This window comes from Hyla sarda, chromosome 4, assembly GCF_029499605.1.
Source record: "Hyla sarda isolate aHylSar1 chromosome 4, aHylSar1.hap1, whole genome shotgun sequence".
Classification (NCBI taxonomy): Eukaryota; Metazoa; Chordata; class Amphibia; order Anura; family Hylidae; genus Hyla; species Hyla sarda.
Window position 1 is genome coordinate 41,904,590 of NC_079192.1, and position 25,273 is coordinate 41,929,862.

General features: G+C 44.1%; 1 protein-coding gene and 1 long non-coding RNA gene across 2 annotated transcripts in view; one reads left to right on the forward strand and one right to left on the reverse strand.

Annotated features, from left to right (window-relative positions):
• The window catches only part of OLFM2 (olfactomedin 2), a 372,622-nt gene that overhangs the window by 22,956 nt on the left and 324,393 nt on the right, over positions 1-25,273 (forward strand). The gene's annotated exons all lie outside the window — the stretch shown is intronic.
• LOC130367823 (uncharacterized) overlaps positions 4,201-25,273 on the reverse strand; it is a 66,810-nt gene continuing 45,737 nt past the window's right edge. The window contains exons 2-3 of the long non-coding RNA XR_008892183.1: positions 5,266-5,400; positions 4,201-5,174 (exon numbers count right to left, since the gene is read on the reverse strand). This is a non-coding gene — a long non-coding RNA (uncharacterized LOC130367823). The remainder of the gene's footprint in view (positions 5,175-5,265; positions 5,401-25,273) is intronic.

Consider the following 25,273-nt stretch of genomic DNA (forward strand, 5'->3'; position numbering starts at 1 on the left):
CTATGGTTACCTTAAAACTATAAAGAGCTCCCCAATATATATGGCCACCTTAAAAGTATGAAGAGCTCCCTAAATTATAGGTCCGACTTAAAACTATGAATATTTCCCCAGTGGATATGGCCACCTCAAAACTATAAAGGGCTGCACAAAGTATATGACCAACTTAAAACTATTAAGCTTTCACAAATGTACATGGCCACCCAAAAATTATGAATAGTTGCCAAAAGTATATGGCTACCTTAAAACTGTGAAGACCCCCAATGTATATGGCCAACTTAGTATTATAAAGAGCTCCTCAATGTATATGGCCACCTTAAAACTATGGAATGATCCCCAATGTTTGTGGCTACCTTGAAACTAAAAACAGCTTCCCAATGGATGTGGCCACAATTAAACTACGTAGAGTTCCCCAATGTTTATGGTGGCCAGATGCATTGGAGAACTCTTTATAATTTCAAGGTGGCCATTTATAACTGGGGGATTCTTCATAGTTTTAATGGGACCATATACATTGGAAATCTCTCTGTAGCCTAAAGATGGCCATATACATTGGCGTGCTCTTCATAGTTTAAAGGACAAGTATCATGGAAAAATATTATCCCCTATCCAAAGGATATTTAGATTGCGGGGGGTCCGAATGCTGGGGCCCCACACGATCTCCTGTTTGGAGCCCCAGCTCTCCTTCACAATAGGGGGATAGGGGGTAAGTTTTTTCCATGATACTTGTCCTTTAAAGGAGATGTCTGGTACAGACTCTTCCTATTCCATCCTGCCCGGGCTGCAAAAAAAATAGAGAAAAACTTTGACCTACCTTCCTACGTTCCCCCAGAGCTCCGCAACAGCTGATCGGTCAGCCGGGCTGTCTACTTTCTACTTCCTTTAGCCAAGGACGTCACACAGCACTTCAGCCTATCACCGGTCGAGGCGCAGAACGTAGGAAGGTAAGTGAATAGTTTTTTCTATTTTTTTGCAGCCCGGGCAGGATGGAATAGGAATAGTCTGTACTGGACATCTCCATTAAGGTGGCCAGATACACTGGGGGCTCTTCATAGTTTAAGGTGGCCATATACACTGCGGGCTCTTCATAGTTTAAGGTAGCCATATACACTGCAGGCTCTTCATAGTTTAAGGTGGCCATATACATTTTGGAAGCTCTTCATAGCATCAAGTTGGCCAGAGTTCCACAATGTATATTGGCCACATTGGAGGACATCTATCATTGGCTTTACACAACTTCAATGTTCTAAATGTCCTTGTAATTGCTAATTTTTTTTGCTATTTATTTGCACAATTTTTGATAGAACATCTTTCAAAGTTGTCTACTGTTTGGTGCACTGTACCCCACTTTTTGCAATGGAGCTGTCTTTTTTTTTGCACAAACCTAAACCACCTAATAGGACACGTACAAAAGTGTCAGATGCTAGAGCACAAAGCTTAAACCTAGCTCTGCAGCTCACTGGTTTCTATAATTGAGCAAAATTTATCAAGTCCCGTGTGCCAATTTGGTAAATTTTGAGCAACTGTATAAACAATACACCAGGCAAACAAGGGTAAAATCGTTACTACCTTACACCAACATTGATAGATGTCCCCCATTGAAACTATGAAGATCTTCCCACATTTTGGTTTCAAGGAAATGAAAACACAAAAACAACCATAAAACAAAACCCTGGATAACATTTATCTGATATATTCAGAGAGTGAACATCTGTTTTGTATGATTCATACTATATACAGGAGGCGGATGCACAACAAGAGCAACCAAGTGGAATAAGAGACTGAGCAAGACCGAGACTGGTACAACCTCTCCAGCTGATACACTAAGGCCATAAATAATTCATATACATACCTGGAATTTTTATTATTATAAATGTTGTTTACCTTTTCATTTCTAGTTACACTATTTTTTATTTTATTTTATTTTTTTGTTTTTTCTCCAGCTACTACTCTACAGACAGAGCCATAGGGATATTAGTACCTTCTTGGGGAGATCTTAATCATCCTTAAGGACATGTTCACTTTTGCAACAATTTTTTATTGCTCCCCATGGCATCGACTATATAAAAAATTTAAGCAACTCTACTTGCAATAAGCTTGATTAAAAAAAAAATGCTGACATCTTTGTGTATACAGCATATGGCCGTATTATAGATCCATGTAGTACAGATCTGTAACATGGGGCCCATTTCAGCCCATACCGCATGGAATTGGTGAAAATGATGGCATCATGTGTGGTATTACCGGAGTACGAAACATTGGTTCTGGGGGACAATATGAAGATGGCACCATAGGGAGTGAGCCGATATACATACTGGTCTACACACTCAATATTGCCCAATCCTTTAATTCTGAAGACAGATAAGCTGTTGCTAGAGGTATCTAGCAGCTTCTTACTCCTATTTCCCAATGCAGAACACATGCATGCTCACCTTAGCTGAGTGTGCACTTGTATGGGGAGATGAGAGATGTTGGGGGAGAAAAGGTCTAGGCAGCTGGATTGTCATGACACCCAATTCTATTATTTTCCAGGGCAGATAAGATGCCACCAGAGATATCTGTCAGCAGGTTTTCCCTTTGTTCAAAACACATGCACGCTGAGCCGAGCTGAATGTGCATGTCTATCAGGGAATCAGGAGAGAGAGCTGTTGTCTATGCTTCGGTTCTCAGGGTGTATGGCAGCAGCACACTCCCCTTTTTTCCTATTATGAAAACATGCATGCTTGGCTGAGACGAGCATAAATGTGTACATGGGGGTCAAGAAAGATTTGGTTGACAGCCTAATGTGGGCATCCTTAGGCTATGTTCACACTGTGCATTTTGAGGCTCAAAAATATGTTTGCTTTACAAGCAACATGGGCTTCAAATTTTTAAGACTTTTTTCCCATCACTTTTTAGAGCATTTTTTTTCTTTTTCCCCAAATTTTTGTTTTATTCAGAGTGCATTTTTCCAGTCGTTTTTTTTTTTTTGTAAATCAGTTCTTTTTTAATCATTTATATGTAAAAATTGTGGCAAAATGCTAAAAAAAAAACAATAAAAAAAATAAATAAATAAAAATAAATAAATAAATAAAACATGTTTTTTCATATGAAAGTATCATGGGGAAGATTCAGCAAAACCTGTGCTGAGGAAAAGTTGCCCATAGCAACCAATCAGATTGTTTCTATTACTTTTCAGAGGCTTTTTCAAAAATGAAAGAAGCGATCTGATTGGTTGCTATGAGCAACTAGTCAACATTCCCTCAGCACAGATTATGATGAATCTCGCCCCAACAGAGGAGATTTATCAAAACCTGTGCAGAGGAAAAGTTGCCCAGTTGCCCATAGCAACCAATCAGATAGCTCCTTGTAGTTCTCTGAAGCCTTTAAAAAAAAAAAATGAAAGCAGCTATTTGATTGGTTGCTTTGGGCTTTTCTTCTGCACAGTTTTTGATAAATCTCCCCCATTGTGCATCCGGAACATTTTGTGCCGTCACGCCACGCCCCCTCAATGCAAGTCTATGGGAGAGGGCGTGACATGGCCTTATGCGAATTCCCACTGCATCTCAAACCTTTAACCCCTTAAGGATAGGCCATTTTTCAGTTTTGCACTTTCTTTTTCTTCCTCACCTTATAAAAATCATAACATTTCCACCTACAGACCCACATGAGGGCTTGTTTTTTGCACCACCAATTTTACTTTGTAATGACATCACTCATTCCACCACAACATCTAAAAACCAGCTGACGTGGAGTGCAGATCACCGATCAGATGGCGAGGAGGCTGGTAGGGACCCTCCTCCAATTTCACTGCGGCGGTCCCGAACAGTCCGACTGAGCTGCCAGGAACGGTTTACTTTCCCTTTAGATGCGCGATCAACTTTGACTGGTATGTCTAAGGGGTTAATGCCAGGCATCACCACGATAAGTGATGTCTGGCATTAGACACAGGTCCCAGCCGTTGATGGCCACCGGGACCACCCCGCTTTGACGATGGGTCAGCCCGTGATCCTGCGTCATAGAAGGGGAGCGGGACCAAAGCGTACAGGTACGCCCTTGGTCCCCAAAGTGTTAAAGAAGATGTCCAGTGCTAAGAAATTTGGGGGAGATTTATCAAAACCTGTGCAGAGGAAAAGCTGACCAGTTGCCCATAGTAACCAATCAGATTTATTCTTTCATTTTGAAAGAAGTGATCTGATTGGTTGCTATGGGCAACTGCTCAACTTTTCCTCCCCACTGGTCTTGATAAATCTTCCCCATTATCCCTTATCTGCAAGATAGGGGGTAAATGTTGGTTCTCAGGGGCTGGTCAATGACCAGTGGTCATAACACGCCCCCTCCATTCATCTCTATGGGAGAGGCAGAGATACGGGAATGCTTTGTCTCTGTCTCTCCGATAGAGTTGAATGGAGGGGGGGTGTTTGTACAAGCTGACCTGCTGTGTGCGAAACGGCACACACAGCAGCTCAGCCAGGGCCGAGTCGGGCCCTGTATGAGAGATCGCTGGGTCCCAGCTGTCGGACCCCCCCCACACAATCAGACATTTATCCTGCGGATAGGGGATACATTTCTTAGCACTGGACATCTTCTTTAAGCTTCTACATTTTCCAATGAAGAAACAACCGATCTCCTGCAGCTGCCACTCTGAAATTTGTTTCTACTTTTTTTTATATTTATGTTATGCTGTGCTGTTATTATTATTTTTTTGCTTCATTTGCTTTGGATGTGAGTCATCAATAGACCTGGAAAAAATACCAATCTGCTAGAAATTGCGCTGATGAAATCTGTGACCGGCGTTCAGCGACGTTATGATTTTCCTATGTCGCTCTAATTGAGTCATTTTATCCTCCGATAATAAATGTGCTGCTCTGCATGATGATTGCGTCACCGTTTCTATACGTGGGCCCCCTATACGATACATTAATGTGCTCGGAAGAGAAGGGATTTAATTACATGGCGGTTCAGACTGGTCAGGTATGATCCCCATTCTCGGTTATGGCAGCTTTTTTTTATTTTTCTAATTAATTATAGAACATGACTGTAGCGCAGCGGAGGACTCCCACAAGAAGTACCAGCTGTCCGTGGGATGAATTCCTGGATTGGTGCTTAGAATCAATGCTATGCTTTAAAATCTGAGGCTTCACTTAATGAGGACATTATATGTGCAGCGCACGTCAGCCGCGCCAGAAAGATGGCACCTAGAAAACACAAGGGGGGAAACCGGAATAAAGAAGATTTGTAGGAAACCGTCTTCAAAAGTTATTTTTCATGGCATCATACTTGCAGTACCATAGTATGCATGTAGTCTTTACGGTAACTGTGAAGGTCATCGGGTATGGACCTTTCTTAACAGTTTGACCTTGGCATCACTCCTGAGGGCATTGGCTAAACAGTCCCTGGTTGTTTCTCTTGATGGATGAGGATCTAGAGTGGGGAAAAAAGAGAAAACTGAGAGGACAGCACCTCATGTAATCCCATTTGGTAGAGAATAGAACCGCATTGGTGAGGCCCCAGTATACTCTGGTCTGGTGTAGTACCTAAAGGGGAACTCCGGTACATAGGTTCTTACCCCCTGTCCACAGGATAGAGGATAAGTGTCTGATCAAGGGGGGGGGGGGGGGAAGAACTAGGACCCCCGCAATCTCAGTCCTGGCCCCTCGATGCACAGATTACTGTTGACTAGGAAGCCGACTTGCCCCTCCATGTATCTCTTTGGGAGAGCCAGAGATACACGAACACTGGATCTCTGGCTCTCCCTCAGAGATACATGGAGGCGGCGTTTTGGTCATACACTTCATGCAGTGATCGACAGTAATCCGTGCATGGATCAGGGTCCACTCCGTGCATGAGGAGAGCCAGGGTGCTGGGTAGGAGATTGCAGGGGTCCCAGCATTCGGATCCCCCCACGTGATCAGACACATGATCCTCTCTACTGTGGATAGAGGATAAGAAATTATGCAGCAGAGTTCACATTTAAGATATAGCATATCACCCCTACAGTGGTAAAAAGAGATGTGAACTGCAAGCCGCAGGTGGGCGCCCAATCCAGAATCCGGCCAAAGGGCACGTCCGTGTTTATGCATAAGAGATAGAAGAGGAAGAAGAGGCACTATACCGGTGTTGCTCCAAAAGATGAATCTTCAGTTAAGTTTATTAATAAAACAATATAAAACAATAACACGTTTCGTGGGGTAGGTATTGACCAATCCGAGGAAGAAGGATACCTACTCCCAAACCTGTTATTGTTTTAAAATGTTTTATATGTGTCAATAAATCTCACTTTAGATCCATTTCCTTGGTTTTGGGAGAATCTTTTGGAGCAGAGCTGATTCGGTGACTCGTCTTCTTCCATCCCTTATGCAGGTGAAGATCTGGTCTTCACTGCAGGTTGATACTGTAAGTGGTACCATATAGGTGGCAGCCAGTGGAGAAGAGTCCTGGTGCTGGTCAAGGTAATGAGTCCGCAGCTTACATGCATGGTTAGACAGATCAGGGTGGGTTGCACAAATTTAATGTCTAAACAGGCTGACGTCAGACATGGGAAATACAATATGCTACCAAACATCAGGCATGGATGGAGTCAAAGAGGAAAACCTGGGTCATAGGGAAATGTAGTCACATGAGAGAACACTAGCGAAGTAGGAAACTTATTGCAAGATGGAGCTGCCATTTATACTAGATAAGTGCAGGTGATAGGTGGGAAAAGAACACATGCTCGACAGGAAGCCACACTAAGAAGATAACCTGCAGCCATGGCCTCTGGGAGGAGAGTGGTATACCGGTGGGCATAGACCACCAGCGTTACGGTACATAATCTGAGACCCTCTTTGGGTGCCTCTGTGCCCCTCTTTCCCAAATAAGGAGACCAATACTACAAAGAATATGTGATAGTTCAGGTGACCTGTTACAGATTGTGGGGGCCAGGAGCTTCAAGTAACACGTCTGGGGTACCACTCTAGAGGGGAATTTATTATTTCAGCCCCTTCTCACTCCGCTTTTTAAGCTTGCACTTTTAGGCTTATGCAAATATGAAAAGCCCCCCCCCCCCCCTTTCGAATATAGCAGATAAAGTGTCAAAAATATACATGATAAAAATGGAACACACATTTTTTATAGCAAATCTGCACAGGGGACCCTATTTTTTCATACTATGGAGCTATATACTCACTGTACCACCATATGCTGCCTCCAGCCTTATTGTGGTATTGTTTAGTAGCAATGCCTTAGAGAGGAATTTAGGAATAGCATGTGGATCCAAGGGAATCCATGTTAAGTCGTATAATGCGAGCTGATGACTATGATTGCCACCTTATAGAGCCATACATTACTAGGCTAAAAATAGTAGATGAACCCCTTTAGGCTAGGCCAATTTTCCTGTTTGCCCTTTTGTTTTTTCCTCCTGACCCTTTAATAGCTATAAGTCTTTTACTTCTTGATTTACAGACCCATATGATTCCTCATACAGATCAATGCAGTTCTATTGAACTGTATTGATCTGTGTGCTCTGCACTCGACTGATAAAGCCTACTGCAGACAGGCTTTATCAATAGAAGAGCCACAGATGGCCAGGGTATACACATCATGGATCATTCAGGGGTTAAAGAGAATCTGTCATCAGGTACAGGCTTGTAGTGTGGGTGACACTGATGACAACGGTATTAGCCCTTCCCAGATCCTCAGTTCAGGTGCTGTTCCCTGTTTTGTTAATATGTTAATGAAATATCTTGATACCATCTTGGTGACATCCAGTTTTAAACTTCATAGAAAACGCTTCCTCTCCTGTGTGAGCCTCCTATGCTGAAGAATGGAGCTCCACTCTGCATCTAGACCCATCTCCTCCGTATGTGCAGCCAGCCACAGGAGACATGAAGTTAATGAGTTTTCTTGGTGCACAGTGATGTCTGGCTTGAATCTTTATGGGAAACCATTTTTTCCCAGTGTTAAGCCTCCTATGCTGCAGAGTAGAACTCCACTCTGCAGCTACACCCCTCTCCTCCGCATGCACAGCCGGCCACAGGAAGCATGAAGTAAAACCTCTCTGCTTGCAAGAGAGATTTCACAGTGGAGAAGAGGGGTCTAGATGCAGAGTGGAGGTTTAGCACTGGGAAAAAATGGTTTCCTATAAAGATTCATGCAGGACATCACCGTTCACCAAGAAAACTCATTCACTTCATGTGTCCTGTGGCTATCTGCACATGCGGAGAAGGGTCTAGATGCAGAGTGGAGCTCCATTCTGCAGCATAGGGGGCTCAACACAGGGGAGGAAGCATTTCCTGTGAAGATTCAAGCCGGACATCACCATTCACCCTGGCCTTGGGATCACTCCCCATGCACCAAGATTCCTCATTAGAATTCTAAAAACAGTAATATCCCTGGAATGGAGGCATGGATCTGGGCATAGTAAGCACATTGTCATCAAGGTCACCTGCACTACAAGCCTTTACCAACAGGTTAGTAATACTCATGACAAGTTCCCTTAAAGGGTACCTTTCATCAAAAAAACTTTTGATATATTATAGATTAATGTATGCAGAATAACTTTCCAATAGCATGTTATTAAAAAATATGCTTCTTTCTATAACATTTTCTACTTTGAAAAAATGACCACTAGGGGTCTCCCTACCAGTCCTTTTTTTTTATAGATTTCAGACTTATGCTGGAGTCCTAAATCTCAGACTGCAGCCGGGACACAGACAAGCTCAGCACTGCTCCCTGCCAGGGAGTTTGTCTGTGTCCCGGCTGCAGTCTGAGTTTTAGGACTCCAGGATGAGTCTGAAAACTATCAAAAAGGACTGGTAGGGAGACACCTAGTGGTCATTTTTTCAAGGTGGAAAATTAAATAGAAAGAAGCATATTTTTTTTTTATAACATGCTATTGGAAAGTTATTCTGCATACATTAATTTATAATATATCAAAAGTTTTTTTGATGAAAGGTACCATTTAAAAGAAGGGCTTCCAAGTCTGTAGGCACTCATGATGGTGACAAAAAAATTGGTATTGGATAACAAGCTGATTGATTGGGGTCTGACTGCTGGGCCCCCCCACGATCTCCAGGAAAGGATCCTGGCACTCTCAGTGAGGAGTGCATGTCATCTACTGGTAGACGCAATTTATTTCTATGAAAGCACCGATAATACCCGAGAGCTGTACTTGGGCCTTTTCGGTGCGCCCAGAGATATGACTGGAACCCCACGATCAGCTACTTATCTGCTATTGTGTGGATAGGGGATAAATACATTTTCGCCAGAGATGTCCTTTAATTTGTCTGATTTTATACATGCTTTTCACATTTCAACCTTGTATGGTTTACTTGTTAGACATGGTGCTCCTGGTGGTCTAGAGTGGTTTTGTTATTGGGTAGGGAGGCTCCAACATGTCAAAAACCGAGTGCAAATACTGTATAAAAATGTTATTACAACTTTTTAATGGTAATAATCTGTCAATAACTGAATGGAGCTCAGGCACTTTGTAGACCTTCATCAGCTTCTGAATCGGTGGGGTTCGTAGACCCTACTGATAACACCATCCAACGTGTCAGAAGAAGACTTGGTCTGGAGGTTCTCATTAATAAGTCCATCCAGAACATTCCATGGCGCACGGTTATTCCGAGCAGACATGTTCATTTCCACAGCCCTTCCTTTAATTATTCTTGCCGGCTGGCTGTGAGCTTTCCCCACTGGAGATCTGAAAGCCAGTGAAGTGGTTAAGATGCTGAGAGCCTGCGGTGGGAAGCGGCTGTAGGCGCTGTATGCACAGTTTGCAATTCACCTTGAGACACATTAGGACATAAAACTGTTGTTACTCAGATAGTGAAGATAAATGTTATTTTACACAGTAGTCAGGTTTATCTGGTAATTAGGTGACATTACTGTCTGAGGGATTGTGTCATAAAGACAACTCTTGTCAACATGCCCTGTAAGACCATAAATGGGTCTCCTACTATTTTCTCCTCTTTTTTGATCTACTGTAAAGAAGACTAATTTTGGACCTGTTTTTTAAAGCAGTGGTCTTCAAACTGTGGCCCTCCAAATGTTGCAAGACTACAACTCCATATAGAATAATATGTAATAATTGTCACGATGCCGGCTGGCAGGTAGTGGATCCTCTGTGCCAGAGAGGGATGGCGAGGACCGCGCTAGTGGACCGGTTCTAAGCCACTACAGGTTTTCACCAGAGCCCGCCGCAAGGCGGGATGGTCTTGCTGCGGCGGTAGTGACCAGGTCGTATCCACTAGCAACGGCTCACCTCTCTGGCTGCTGAAGATGCTGAAGATAGGCGAGGTACAAGGGAGTAGGCAGAAGCAAGGTCGGACGTAGCAGAAGGTCGGGGGCAGGCGGCAAGGATCGTAGTCAGGGGCAACGGCAGGAGGTCAGGAACACGGACTAGGAACAGACAAGGGAACGCTTTCACTAGGCACAAGTGCATCAAGATCCGGCAAGGGAGTGCAGGGGAAGTGAGGTGATATAGGGAAGTGCACAGGTGATAACACTAATTAAGCTAATTGGGAAGATTGGGCCAGGCACCAACATTGGTGCACTGGCCCTTTAAATCGCAGAGACCCGGCGCGCGCGCGCGCGCCCTAGGGAGCGGGGCCGCGCGCGCCGGGACAGGACCGAGGGAGAGCGAGTCAGGTACGGGGGCCGGGGTGCGCATCGCGAGCGGGCGCTACCCGCATCGCGAATCGCATCCCGGCTGAAGGCGGGACCGCAGCGCACCCGGTCAGTGGATCTGACCGGGGCGCTGCAACAACGAAGATGAGGCGAGCGCTCCGGGGAGGAACGGGGACCCGGAGCGCTCGGCGTAACAGTACCCCCCCCCTTGGGTCTCCCCCTCTTCTTGGGGCCAAAGAACCTGAGGAAAAAAAACTCAATTTTTCCGTGATGAGGTCCGATGCACATTAGGAGGGGTTCTGTGTGGAAACGTACGAGACAGTCCAATCTTTTATTGTAAAAACAATAGATGTAGAGGGGTCTGGCGAGACTGGTCACAGGAACGTAGAACCTGTTGATGAGAGAGGCCAAAAAAAATTTTCCTGCAGATCCGGAATCCAAGAAGAGCATAGTAGAGAAGGAGAAGGTAGAGGCAGATATCCGCACAGGCACAGTAAGGCGTGGAGAAGCAGAGTTGACATCAAGAACTGTGTCACCTTTGTGCGGAGTCAGCGTACGTCTTTCCAGGCGGGGAGGACGGATAGGACAATCCTTCAGGAAGTGTTCGGTACCGGCATAATACAGGCAAAGATTCTCCATGCGGCGTCGTGTCCTCTCTTGAGGTGTCAAGCAAGACCGGTCAACTTGCATAGCCTCCGCGGCGGGAAGCACAGGAACAGATTGCAGAGGACCAGAGGAGAGAGGAGCCGGAGAGAAAAAACGCTTCGTGCGAACAAAGTCCATATCCAGGCGGAGCTCCAGACGCCATCCGGAAGAACGCATGTCAATGCGAGTGGCTAGATGAATGAGTTCATGTAGGTCAGCAGGAGTCTCTCGTGCGGCCAGAACATCTTTAATGTTGCTGGATAGGCCTTTTTTAAAGGTCGCGCAGAGAACCTCACTATTCCAGGACAACTCGTAAGCAAGAGCACGGAACTGAATGGCGTACTCGCCAACGGAAGAAACACCCTGGGCCAGGTTCAGCAGGGCAATCTCGGCTGAAGAAGCTCGGGCAGGTTCCTCAAAGACACTTCGAATTTCCGAGAAGAAGGAGTGTACAGAGGCAGTGACGGGGTCATTGCGGTCCCAGAGCGGTGCGGCCCATGACAGGGCTTTTCCAGACAGAAGGCAGAACACGAAAGCCACCTTAGACCTTTCAGTAGGAAACTGGTCCGACATCATCTCCAAGTGCTGGGAACATTGCGAAAGAAAGCCACGGCAATACTTAGAGTCCCCATTAAATTTGTCCGGCAAGGACAGGCGGAGGCTAGGAGTGGCCACTCGCTGCGGAGGAGGTGCAGGAGCTGGCGGAGGAGAAGATTGCTGGAGAAGTTGCGACTGAAGTTGGTGCGAAATGGTGGACATTTCCGACAGCTGACGGGTTAGAAGGGCGATCTGTCGGGCTTGCTGGGCGGCCACCGTGGTGAGGTCAGCGACAACTGGCAGAGGAACTTCAGCGGGATCCATGGCCGGATCTACTGTCACGATGCCGGCTGGCAGGTAGTGGATCCTCTGTGCCAGAGAGGGATGGCGAGGACCGCGCTAGTGGACCGGTTCTAAGCCACTACAGGTTTTCACCAGAGCCCGCCGCAAGGCGGGATGGTCTTGCTGCGGCGGTAGTGACCAGGTCGTATCCACTAGCAACGGCTCACCTCTCTGGCTGCTGAAGATGCTGAAGATAGGCGAGGTACAAGGGAGTAGGCAGAAGCAAGGTCGGACGTAGCAGAAGGTCGGGGGCAGGCGGCAAGGATCGTAGTCAGGGGCAACGGCAGGAGGTCAGGAACACGGACTAGGAACAGACAAGGGAACGCTTTCACTAGGCACAAGTGCATCAAGATCCGGCAAGGGAGTGCAGGGGAAGTGAGGTGATATAGGGAAGTGCACAGGTGATAACACTAATTAAGCTAATTGGGAAGATTGGGCCAGGCACCAACATTGGTGCACTGGCCCTTTAAATCGCAGAGACCCGGCGCGCGCGCGCCCTAGGGAGCGGGGCCGCGCGCGCCGGGACAGGACCGAGGGAGAGCGAGTCAGGTACGGGGGCCGGGGTGCGCATCGCGAGCGGGCGCTACCCGCATCGCGAATCGCATCCCGGCTGAAGGCGGGACCGCAGCGCACCCGGTCAGTGGATCTGACCGGGGCGCTGCAACAACGAAGATGAGGCGAGCGCTCCGGGGAGGAACGGGGACCCGGAGCGCTCGGCGTAACAATAATAATATAAGTCCATTTGGAGTTGTAGTTTTGCAACATTAGGAGGTCCACAGTTTGAACACCATTGCTTTAGAAGGGGATTTTTATTTGAGGTGACAGTTATGGTTATGGTTATCAGCTGTAACCTGATCTCTCAGTGAGCTGATACCCCATCTTCCCCTGACTGAAGATGGGTTGAGCTTGTGAACAGAGAGGGTGGGTGATCAGCACAGAAGGAAACAAAGAGAAATAAGTAAAGAGAGAAGTACATTTCTGTTATAAAATATATAAATTTATAGTTTCTGTAATGTCTGTTTTGTGTTTTTGTGTTTTTCTGTCTTGGGGTCTGTTCAGACATTAGTTTTTATGTCTGAGCAGTTTCTGTTCTATTCTTCCTGTGCTTGGAAGAGTTAAGGTTCTCAATGCAGCTTCGGTGTGACTTTAAAACCTTAACTTTGCTGCACTCTGGTTGCTGGTGATTTGTGCAATTCTCACCATGTCTGCTTTATCATGCACCTTGTATTTATGTTGTGATATTTCTGAGTTTTTAACCATGGTTAATAGTCCTGATTCTGATTATTATTGATTTTAGTCTGTAGTATATTTGTCAGTTTTTAGGATTGTCCATTCTGCCTTTGTATTGTATCTTAGTCTATGTTCACACTGAGTATCCTGACCTGATTGCTGATCTTTAGAGTTTATTGTACATGCACTGATCATAGAGTACATGATCACTGATCTAGTGTTTTCTCTTTGTTTTACCATTGGTCTATAGTGTCCTCTGTACTTACTCACTGATCTGTGACCTCTGAACTAGTATCCGTTTATGTTAGTGTTCCATGTATTATATTTCTGTTTCCTCCGAGGCCAGTATCCTGATCACATGCTGGAGTGTGCCCTCTGGCTAGAAGTCTATTTGGAGTTATTATTGCTGTCTACTCCTTTTGTGGTGTGTGGTGATCAGTTTGTTTCTGTTCTGTGTCCCAGTGTGAACAGTGTTTTCTGTTTCCTGATCTGTTTTGAGTTTAGCATTCAGTTTTTCTGTTTATCCCCTGCATATTCTGTTTTCTGCCATATACTTGTTCCATATCTAGTCTTTTAATCATATCTGCCGTTTATCTTGATTCCGGTTTCTGATCTGAATGTTAGTACTCTTATCCAGTCCTGTTTGCCTGTTCATATCCTGCCGGTTTATCTCTCTGGTGTCTTTGCTTGTTTGGAGTTTTGTCTCTGATTTATGACCAACTATGTATATTATTATTTGTTTTTACGCCCACTGCACATTAGCTCAGGAAGGATCCGGCACCGTGGTTGTCGATCTGCCATTTATGACATTTTCTTATTGCTACTTATGCTATGGATTTAGGTAAAACATTTGAAAAAATGCTTATGCTTTAAGGGGATTATGGGCCTCATTTACAAAGGCTTTTCTGAATAGATTTTGTAGGTTTTTTTGTGTCGCATATGTCATGAGCCAAAATTTCCACAAAAAAAATCCCAAAAACTCTACTAACTCTTTACTTTACTCAGAAAACCCCAAAAAGGGCCTGTTCATCGGGGAAAAGCAGTGTGCCTCCAAAAACCCTACATTATTGACAAAAACCTACAAATTTACAACTCAGCTCAGAGCATGTGTAAAAAAATAAAAATAAATAAAAACGTAGGGAAAATCACCAAATACAAGATACAATAATAAGAACCATAGAAAAATACCTGTCGGAATAAAAAACCCACAAAGAAAACTACACTCCACTCTTAGTAAATGTGGGCCTACATGTTCTTGGGATGGCAAGAAAATAAAAGTACATACTTCTACCGAGTCTCCCGTAGCTCCAGATATGATTTGATTTCTTTCGGTTCCCTACTTGCCATTCTTCTACCTACCTCCATGACAAGTCCGGCTTGTAATTAAGAGATAAGTGGAGTAGCGATGGATTGCGATGGATCGCTACTCCACTTATCTGCTATATTTCTAAGGCTAACATGATACCAAACCTCAACTTGGAAGTAAGAAGAAGAGAGGATCCAAAACACATCATAGCGCAAGCTGACGAGTATTCAGGTAGGTGAGTATGTCTTTTTTTCTGTTTTCAACACATATAAACTATTTTGGTGCACAGATAACACCTTGAAAGGGATCAATATGTTCAGATTCAATTTCAACAACCATGTCGGTAGATAGTTTTGTATTGATCATGGAATATTACAAATATTACACAGTGTGTATTGGTCAAGCAACATTAACATAGTTTATAAGGTAAAAAAAAGGCAAATGTGCATCAAGTCCCAATTGTGTCCCTACTGAGTTGATCAACATTCTGTCCCTATAAATCTAATATCCCTAAACTGTAATGTTATTGCTCTCCGGAGATGTATCCAGGCCCCTTTAAAGGGGTATTCCAGGATTTTTTTTTCATTTGACTACGCTACAGGGGCTGTAAATTTATTGTTGTTCATATAATAGTGTCTGTACCTGTGTGTGATGGGTTTTCTCACAATTCTTCTGTGATTTTCACTCCAATATTTATTTTGACCAGCATACAAAATGACTGTTGTCTCAGCTTTTTCCCAGGTTGCAATGCGGCCGAGACCTGACTCAACTAGTCAGCTGATGACAGGGAGCATGTCTGCTTCAATGGGTGGAGGGAACGCTTGGTGGGAGAGAGATCAATCTGCAACTAATGCAACAGCTGTATTCACCCTGATTGAAAACCACAGGTCTTTTGAATTAATGCAGCTCATTAATGCTTCAATGGGTGGGGTGGCTCATGTGTGGGAGGGAGGAAAATGGAATTATGGGATTTGTAGGCAAAAGAAGAAAACTGAAACAGGAAATACCAGTTCACAAAAAGCTAGCCACAGTATTATGGTAATCTCACAACATAGCCATTTAGCCCTAAGACAAGCGCAGATCCTTCCTAAGCATGTCCATGTCCAGGTACGTACTAAAATCATTTTATGGTGGATAACCCCTTTAAACTCTATTACTGAGTTCACCATGACCACTTTCTCTGGCAGAGAATTCCACAGTCTCACTGCTCTTACAGTAAAGAACCCCCGTCTTTGCTGGTTTAGAAACCTTCTTTCCTCTGGATTTAGAGGAGGACCCCTAGTTATAGATACAGTCCTTGCTACAAATAGGTCATGGGAGAAATCTCTGTACTGCCCCCTGATATATTTATACATAGTTATTAGGTCACCAATTAGCTGTATTTTACCTAAACTAAATAACCCTAATTCTGTACACTATATTCCATGTGTGGTCTGACCAGTACTGTAGACTGTATTCCATGTGGGGTCTGACCAGGGACTTGTACACTGTATTCCATGTGTGGTCTGACCAGTACTGTACACAGTATTCCATGTGTGGTCTGACCAGTACTGTACACAGTATTCCATATGTACTCTGACCAGTACTGTACACAGTATTCCATGTGTGGTCTGACCAGTACTGTACACTATATATTCCATTTGTGGTCTGACCAGTACTGTACACTATATTCCATGTGTGGTCTGACCAGTACTGTACACTGTATTCTATGCGGGGTCTGATGAGTACTGTACACTGTATTCCATGTGGTGTCTGAGTAGTACTGTGCACAGTATTCTATGTGGGGTCTGACCAGTACTGTACACAGTATTCTATGTGGGGTCTAAGCAGTACTGTACACTATATTCCATGTGGGGTCTGAGCAGTACTGTACATTGTATTCCATGTGGGGTCTGAACAGTACTGTACACAGTATTCTATGTGGGGTTTGACTAGTACTGTACACTGTATTCCATGTGGTGTCTGAGTAGTACTGTGCACAGTATTCTATGTGGGGTCTGACCAGTACTGTACACAGTATTCTATGTGGGGTCTAAGCAGTACTGTACTCTATATTCCATGTGGGGTCTGAGCAGTACTGTACATTGTATTCCATGTGGGGTCTGAACAGTACTGTACACAGTATTCTATGTGGGGTTTGACTAGTACTGTACACTGTATTCCATGTGGGGTTTGCCCAGTACTGTACACTGTATTCCATGTGTGGTCTGACCAGTACTGTACAGTATATTCCATGTGTGGTCTGATCAGTACTGTACAGAGTATTCCATGTGGGGTTTGACCAATACTGTACACTGTATTTCATGTGGGGTCTGATCAGTACAATATACTGGGGCTGTCATGTCCCCCTCACATATAATGCCCCCTGACATGTGCCCCTCACTAATAATGCCCCCATGTCCTGTGCCCCTCATATATAATACCCCCTGTTCTGTGCCCCTCACATATAATGCCCCCCTGTCCTGTGCCCCTTCACATATAATGCCCCATGTCCTGTGCCCCTCATATATAATACCCCCTGTCCTGTGCCCCTCACATGTAATGCCCCCCTGTCCTGTGCCCCTCACATATAATGCCCCCTGTGTTGTGCCCCTCACATATAATGCCCCCTGTCCTGTGCCCCTCACATATAATGCCCCTGTTATGTGCCCGTCACATATAATTTGCCCTTTTCTGTGCATGCACACCGCCCCCCCTCCCCCCAAGTTTTAATAATTCCCCTGTACCATACTATGCCCGAGCACCTCTCTCCAGCTGTCACATTTCTTACACGCTGCTCCGTTCTTGCAGTGTGAGAGCTGCGGGGACATGATCTCCAGGCGCCGGCGCGATGATGTGATGTCATTGCGCCGGCCTGCCGTGGATGGCATCCCCGCAGCTCACACTGCAAGAATGCAGCAGCGTGTGAGAAATGTGAGGGAGTGGTAGAGCGACATCCCTCATCAGACTCGGGCCAGCCAACTGGAGACGCGGAGGAGGGTGGGGTAAGTGAAGCCTTCCGGCATTAAACGCTGCTCGCCGGAAGCAGGGTTAAATGCATGAAGAAGTTACCTGCCCGGCACCCGGAACTGCATGTCCCGGGCGTCCGGCAATACAAATTTCACATTCCTGGTGCGGTCCGGGAGTTTGCGGCTTGATTGTCACAGGCGCCGGTCGGTTTGTTTGTGTGGCCCGCCGGGCCTATTTTAACCGCCCCTACGTTAATCCGGCCCTGGGTCTGACCAGTACTGTACACTATATTCCATGTGGGGTCTTACCAGTACTGTACACTGTATTTCATGGGGGGTTTGACCAATACTGTACACTGTATTCCATGTGTGGTCTTACCAGTACTGTACACTGTATTTCATGTGGGATCTGACCAATACTGTACACTGTATTCCATGTGTGGTCTGACCAGTACTGTAAACTGTATTCCATTTTGGGTCTGACCAGTACTGTACACTGTATTCTATGTGTGGTCTGACCAGGGACTTGTACAGTGGTATTATTATTTCTATACAACATTAAATGTTTCTACAGCCCTGTAAGCTTTCTATTGGATTGCTCTCACTTATATTACAGGAACATTCTGGGTAAAATCAATGCACATATCCTTTAGTGCAATGCCTAAAGTAGAGGAGCATGGTGCAGGGATTCTCTCCTCCGTCCCCTCAGACCCTAGACTGGACATATCATTGTGTTTACTCAATGTTGTGAACCTCATTATTTGCTGAATAACTAGGCAGATCTGAATTGCTTTCATTTAAGTTTCTTTTTTATTTTTATGTTTGAGTCTATTTTTCTTTCTCTGCACAATGTTAAATTAGCACCAGATAGACATCCACTTCCCGAAACTGCAGATCCGATAAATCATTCTCTTCCTTTCCTCGGCATCTGTAAAAACTACAGATCAAATCATTAATTTGCTTCCTTCCCTTGGTGTCTGCATATATATAGGGAGAGGGTGGGCTTTCCTTCCAGGAGCCCGAGGCTAGGACTTATAGGACTATGGTTCTTGTGCAGTGTTGCATTCTGTTGGAAATTATTAACTACCGCTGAGATTTGCAACGCCTCATGTATGCCATAGATGTACAGTACATGAGATGAGATGACCGGGATGATGGTGCAGAAGTTTCCTAATTTTTGATCTGTTTATTAGAATAGTCCCTGACTCTATCTTATATGAAGGATAGCCTTATGTCTACCTCTATCTTATATGAAGGATATCCTCATGCCTATCTCTATCTTATATGAAGCATAGCCTTATGCCTATCCCTATCTTATATGAAGGATAGCCTTATACCTATCTCTATCTTATATGAAGGATAACCTTGTACCTATTTCTTTCTTATATGAAGGATAGCCTTGTGCCTATTTCTATCTTATATGAAGGATACCCTTATGGCTATCTCTATCTTATATGAAGGATAGCCTCATGCCCATCCCTATCTTATATGAAGGACAGCCTTATGCCTATCCATATCTTATATGAATGATAGCCTTATACCTATCCCTATCCTATATGAAGGCTAGCCTTATGCCTATCCCTATCTTATATGAAGGATAGCCTTATGTCTTTCCCTATCTTATATGAAGGAGAGCCTCATGCCTATCCATATCTTATATGAAGAATAGCCTTATGCCTATCCCTATCTTATATGAAGGATAGCCTTATGCCTATCCCTATCTAATATGAAGAATAGTCTTACACCTATCCCTATATTATAAGAAGAATAACCTTATATCTAGCCCTATCTTATATGAAGGATAGCCTTATACCTATCCCTATCTTATATGAAGAATAGACTTATGCCTATCCCTATCTTATATGAAGGATAACCGTATGCCTATCTCTATCTTACGATACTTTTGCAGTCTGGGATTTTTTTTACATTTTGCATCAGTTTTACCATTTATGATTTGTTCAAATGGCTATAAAACCCCAATGGTACAGTGACATATCTGCAATATGTGACCACAGCCTTATGACTCCCTACTAACCAACCAGTATCAATAATAAACAGAAACCAAGATTACCTGCTCTTGGATTGCCCCCCTACTCTATCTAAAACTTATTTTGCTCTTCTTTAGACAATATTTGATCTGGTCCCATGTATCTTTACAAAGATGTTGCTCCAGTGCAGTTAGGAAAGGGTGGCACCTGAGGTGAGGTGCTCCTCTTGCCTCATTGATAATGTACCCTGTCCATGAACCCCCAGTGTTCAGTGGTGTAGGCATTCGCCACCATTGGACTGCCTTCTCTGCTCCACCTCTCTGTTGTCTGCTCTTAGCTAGCTCTTCTGTCTTTGCCCCTACTGCTTCCCCCATAACTACACTGTCTAGTCTGCCCTCTAGAGGCCACTTATGTGTATTGGCTATAACTCAAAGTTCTAGTGCATGGTTCTCTGATGTGTCCTCCACCTATGCCTGGCATTACCTGTTTAAGACTGCTCTGCCTGGTCACCTGTGCTTGAATAATATTGTGCATTTGCCATAGCAAAGATGTGTTCCTGATCTGCTCTCCTGTACCTGTCCTGTTTACCTGATGTTGCCTTGTCTTGTCCCTTATGTACCTCGCTGACCCACCTTTGCAAGACCTGGACTATGTCTGCATTTGGTCAGCTGATTATTCTGCTGCTACCAGAACATCTTCAGCTTGATTGCATCTACACCTTCTGGCTGCTTAACCTCTGAATGACGCAGGACATAAATGTACGTCCTGGTGCAGTGGTACTTAACGCACCAGGATGTACATTTTCCTCCTGTACATGACGGATGCTCGTGTTATGTGTGGCAGGTCCCGGCTGCTATAAGCAGCCAGGGACCCGCCCTTAATGGCGGACATCAGCGATCGCCCATGATCAATACAGATCACGGCACCTGCGGCAGTGCGGTCACTAAAATGAATAATCGGATCGCCCGTTCCGCTGCTGCAGGGATCCGATCATCCAGCATGGATCATCTCCAAGTGTCTTCTACTCTGGTCTGAGATCGAGCAGACCAGAGCAGAAGATGACGATAACACTGATCAGTGCTATGCCCTATACATAGCACTGAACAGTATTAGCAATCAAGTTATTGCTATAGATAGTCCCCTATGGGTACCATTAAAGTGTAAAAATAAAAGTAAAAAACAGTATTAAAAAAATTTAAAAAATTAGAAAAATTCCCTCCCACAATAAAAATGTAAATTGTACCTTTTTCCCATTTTACCCCCAAAAGGTGTGAAAAAAAATAAATATAATAATAATAATAATAAACATATTTGGTATCGCTGCATGTGTAAATATCTGAACTAATAAAATATAATGTTAATGATTCCGTACGGTGAATGGCGTGAACGTAAAAAAAAGTCCCAAATTGCTGCTTTTTTGTAACATTTTTTTCCCAAAAAAATTGATAAAAAATTTATTAAAAGTTTTATTTAAGCAAATGTGGTATAAATAAAAAGTACAGATCTTGATGCAAAAATGAGCCCTCATAGCGCTGCTTATACAGAAAAGTGAAAAAGTTATAGGTCAGCAAAATAGAGGGGTTTTAACCCCTTAAGGATGCAGCCATTTTTCACCTTGAGGACTCAGCCCTTTTTCGCAATTCTGACCACCGTCGCTTTACAAATTAATAACTCGAAAATGCTTTTGCCAAATAATCTGATTCTGAGATTGTTTTTTCGTGACATATTCTACTTTATTTTGGTGGTAAATTTTCGGCGTTACTTGCATCCTTTTTTGGTGAAAAATCCCAAAATTTCATGAAAATTTTTAAAATTTAGCATTTTTCTAAATTTGAAGCTCTCTGCTTGCAAGGGAAATGGATATTCCAAATAAATTTTATTTTTATTCACAAATACAATATGTACACTTTATGTTGGCATCATAAAATGGACATATTTTTGCTTTTTGAAAAAAATTTGAGGGCTTCAAAGTATAGTAGCAATTTTCAAAAATTTCATGAAAATTGCAAAATCTGATGGGACAGATGTTACAGAACTACAACTCCCAGCATGCCTGGGCAGTCTAGGCATGCTGAGAGTTGTAGTTTGGCAACATGTGGAGGGCTACCGTTTGGGCACCACTGTAACAGTGGTCTCCAAACTGTGACCCTCCAGATATTGCAAAACTACAACTCCCAGCAAAGGCCAAAGGATGTCTGGACATGCTGGGAGCTGCAGTTTGGCCTTCCTAGTGGTTGCCACAGTAAATATCACTTTACTTTCACTTTCATTCCCAGCCCCCCCCCCCCACCGTAGTTTCCCTACCTGAGCCAGGATCCAGCAGTCTCCAGCGACGATCTGGGATCCCCAGGCATCTTCTCCTGCAGGTACCGGCCTCCATCTTCTTCCCACGATCCCCTCGACATCCAGGGGTGGGCAGAATGGGGGGTTGCCATTGCAACCCACTGTCCTGCCCTGCCATTGGTCAGAATCAGTTCTGACCAATGGCAGGGGATAGGAGGAGATCGCAGCACTGCGACCTTGCTCCTATCTCTCAGGATGATCAGAGCTGTCCCTGACAGCTCCGATCATCCCTATTTTCCGGGTGATCAGGTCACCAGAGACCCGATCAGCCCGGAATAGCAGAAAATCGAATGTCTGAATTGACATGTGATTTTCTGCGATCGCCAACATGGGGGGTCTCAGGACCCACCTCAGTGATGTGCCGGGATGCCTGCTGAATTATTTCTTTTTTTTAAAGCAGTGCAATAATAGAAAACTATGTAATCATGGATATTATTTTAATCATATTGACCCACATTGAAAACAAAACCTTCCAAAATTTGCCATACATTTTATGGTAAAATGAGTGATGCCATTACAAAGGACAACTGGTCACGCAAAAAACAAGCCCTCATACTTTTCTGTGGATAAAAATATAAAAGAGTTATGACTTTTAGAAGACGAGGAGAAAAAAACAAAAAATGTAAAAATAAAATTTGCTGAGTCCTTAAAGGGGTACTCCTCTGCTCGGGGTGTGACATCATTAAGGGGTGGGGCTATGACGTCACAAGCTCCCGGCTCCAGCGTTAATGGGCCTTAAGGGGTTAAAGGATAGGTGATAAGTTTCAGATCTCGGGGAGTCCGACTGCTGGGGCTTGCCGCAATCTCCTGTATGGGACCCCGAGCCTTTTGCCGAAGGTATGAAGCGGCGGCCCACAGGCCACATGGCACGGTGGCTGACATTGCAAGGATTGCCTTAATGTATATACCTTATATTAGGAACAAATAAGAAAAATTACCTGCATTTCCAAGGACAAATGTAAAAGAAACAAAAAACATGATGAAATTGTCAAAAATAGAAAAGCGGCCACATACTGTGCATTGTTCTTGCTGCATTGTAGGCTATTCCCATTTCATGTTTGTTTCAGGCAACTATGCTGCTTACATTAGAAATAGTTTTTCCTACTTTACCTTAGTTTATTCACCTCTAATAGCTTCTAATAGGGTCCACTCCACTCATTCCTCCTACTTGAACCTGATTGATCCCCTTCACATGCATACAAGCTTCAATCCCCGGCCTGCTTTCTATTCTGGTAGAACATTCCATCTGGTTAATGTACGGTCCAAAGACCATAATTTCATCACTTGAAATAAGGAATTGATGGAAGTCAGCGAAGGTCGCACACCGGTCAAAGAGAGTCCTCGGAATCTACAGATGTGACGTGCAGATCATTTCATTGAGCGCAAACATCCTCTAAGGTACTCCGTGTGCATACTAAGGATCATATTGACACTTTATTTTATTTCAAGCATGCGTCGTAAATTCAGTCTGAGCCGGTTTAGACAACACTGCAGATCTGGATGATGTTAGAGTATAGATAATAGTAGTTCCTCTAGGTCAGGGTTATACAGCACTTCCTACCCCATGGGGAAGTCAAGATCATCATAAAAGAATTTTAGCATTTAAAAAAAATAAAAATAAAATTCCCTTAAAGGGGTACTCTGCTGCTCAGCGTTTGGAACAAACTGTTCCGAATGCTGGAGCCGGTGCTGGGAGCTCGTGACATCATAGCCCCACCCCCTCATGATGTCACGGCCCGCCCCCTCAATGCAAGTCTATGGGAGGGGGCGTGACAGCTGAGCAGTGGAGTACCCCTTTAACCCCTCAAAGGGGTATTCCGGCCAAAAACATCTTATCCCCTAGGATAGGATAGGGGATAAGATGTCCTCCAAAGGATAGGGGATAATATGTATGATAGCGGGGGGCCCGCTGCTGAGACCCACCCTTGATCTCCCTGCAGCACCTGCATTCTATGCAGGAGCTGCATCTCCACATTCGGAAACCTCTGAGTTTCTGGGACTGGGGATGTGATGTCACGCCACGCCCCCTCCATGCATGTCTATGGGACGCCCCCTCCCATAGACATGAATGGAGGGGGCGTTGCATGACATCCCCAGGAGGTTTTCGAAACTGGAAATTCAGCACCTGCATAGAATGCGGGTGCTGCAGGGAGATCGCGGGGGTCTCAGCAGCGGGCCCCCACGATCAAACATCTTATCCCCTATCCTTTGGATAGGGGATAAAATGTTTTTGCCCAGAATACCCCTTTAAATACTCACTGTCATTTATACAAACAATGCCTAGATTAATAGTGCAAGTGAATATAAGAAACTTTGTAACAAATCTTATTGGACGAAAATGCTTCTTTCTCCTGCCATCAAACTTCTTCCCTCTCCTGTCATTGCACTCTAAATATTAGCTTAGCTTTGTCCTGTGTCTGCAAGACAAGCCAATACAGGTCTATGGAGGGGAGGAGGAGGAGAGCACTCCCCTCACCAGCTCTGGGAGAACTGCAAACTATAGATATAGCCAGCAGAGCAGAAATCTGATGAACTATACCATATACAAACTATATAATTGGCAGAAATAGTGCCGCTCCTCATGTACACACACAGGACAGCTTATCCTAAAAAGTCACCTGAAATGACAAGTATGCAGCGGGTTTTGACCTTTAGCATGCAACAATCTTTTTTTGCATCACTGCACTACTTTTAAAAATAGTCTAGCAAATTTTATTTTAACAAAACAAATATGCTTAGAACCACCCTATTATGACCACTATAACTTATAAATTTTCTTTCTATCTATGGGGCTTTTTTAAGGTTTATTTGTTGCTTTGCGGTCAGTAATTTTTATTGTTACTACTTTTGCGTATATATGTGACTTTTTTCATTCAATTTTTTCTGTGATGTGATGTAACCAAAAATCTTCAATTTTACACATGGGCAAATTTGCCTTTACATTGTTCACCATAAGGGATCAATATTGTATTTTTATAGCTCGGACAATTTTGTAGGTGGCGATAACAAATATGTTTTTTATTTATTTTTTATTTGAGATTTTATTTACACTTTTAAGTCATTGTATCAGCGCTTTGCTAGTAGAGTCTACCTAAGCTGTAACCTGTCAGAAACTATGGCATATAAGAGGTTAAAGGGCTACTCCGCCCATAGACATCTTATCCCTTATCCAAAGGATAGGGGAGAAGATGTCTGATCAGGCCAGTGGGGGTCAGGCCACTGGGATGTTCAGAACGCTGCGTTGTCGACACAGCGATCGTGGCGGTCCCAGGGGCCAAACTCCCTGCAATCAGACATCTTAAGTTTTAACGGATGCAAAATAGACACCTTTTGTAATATGTTTGTTT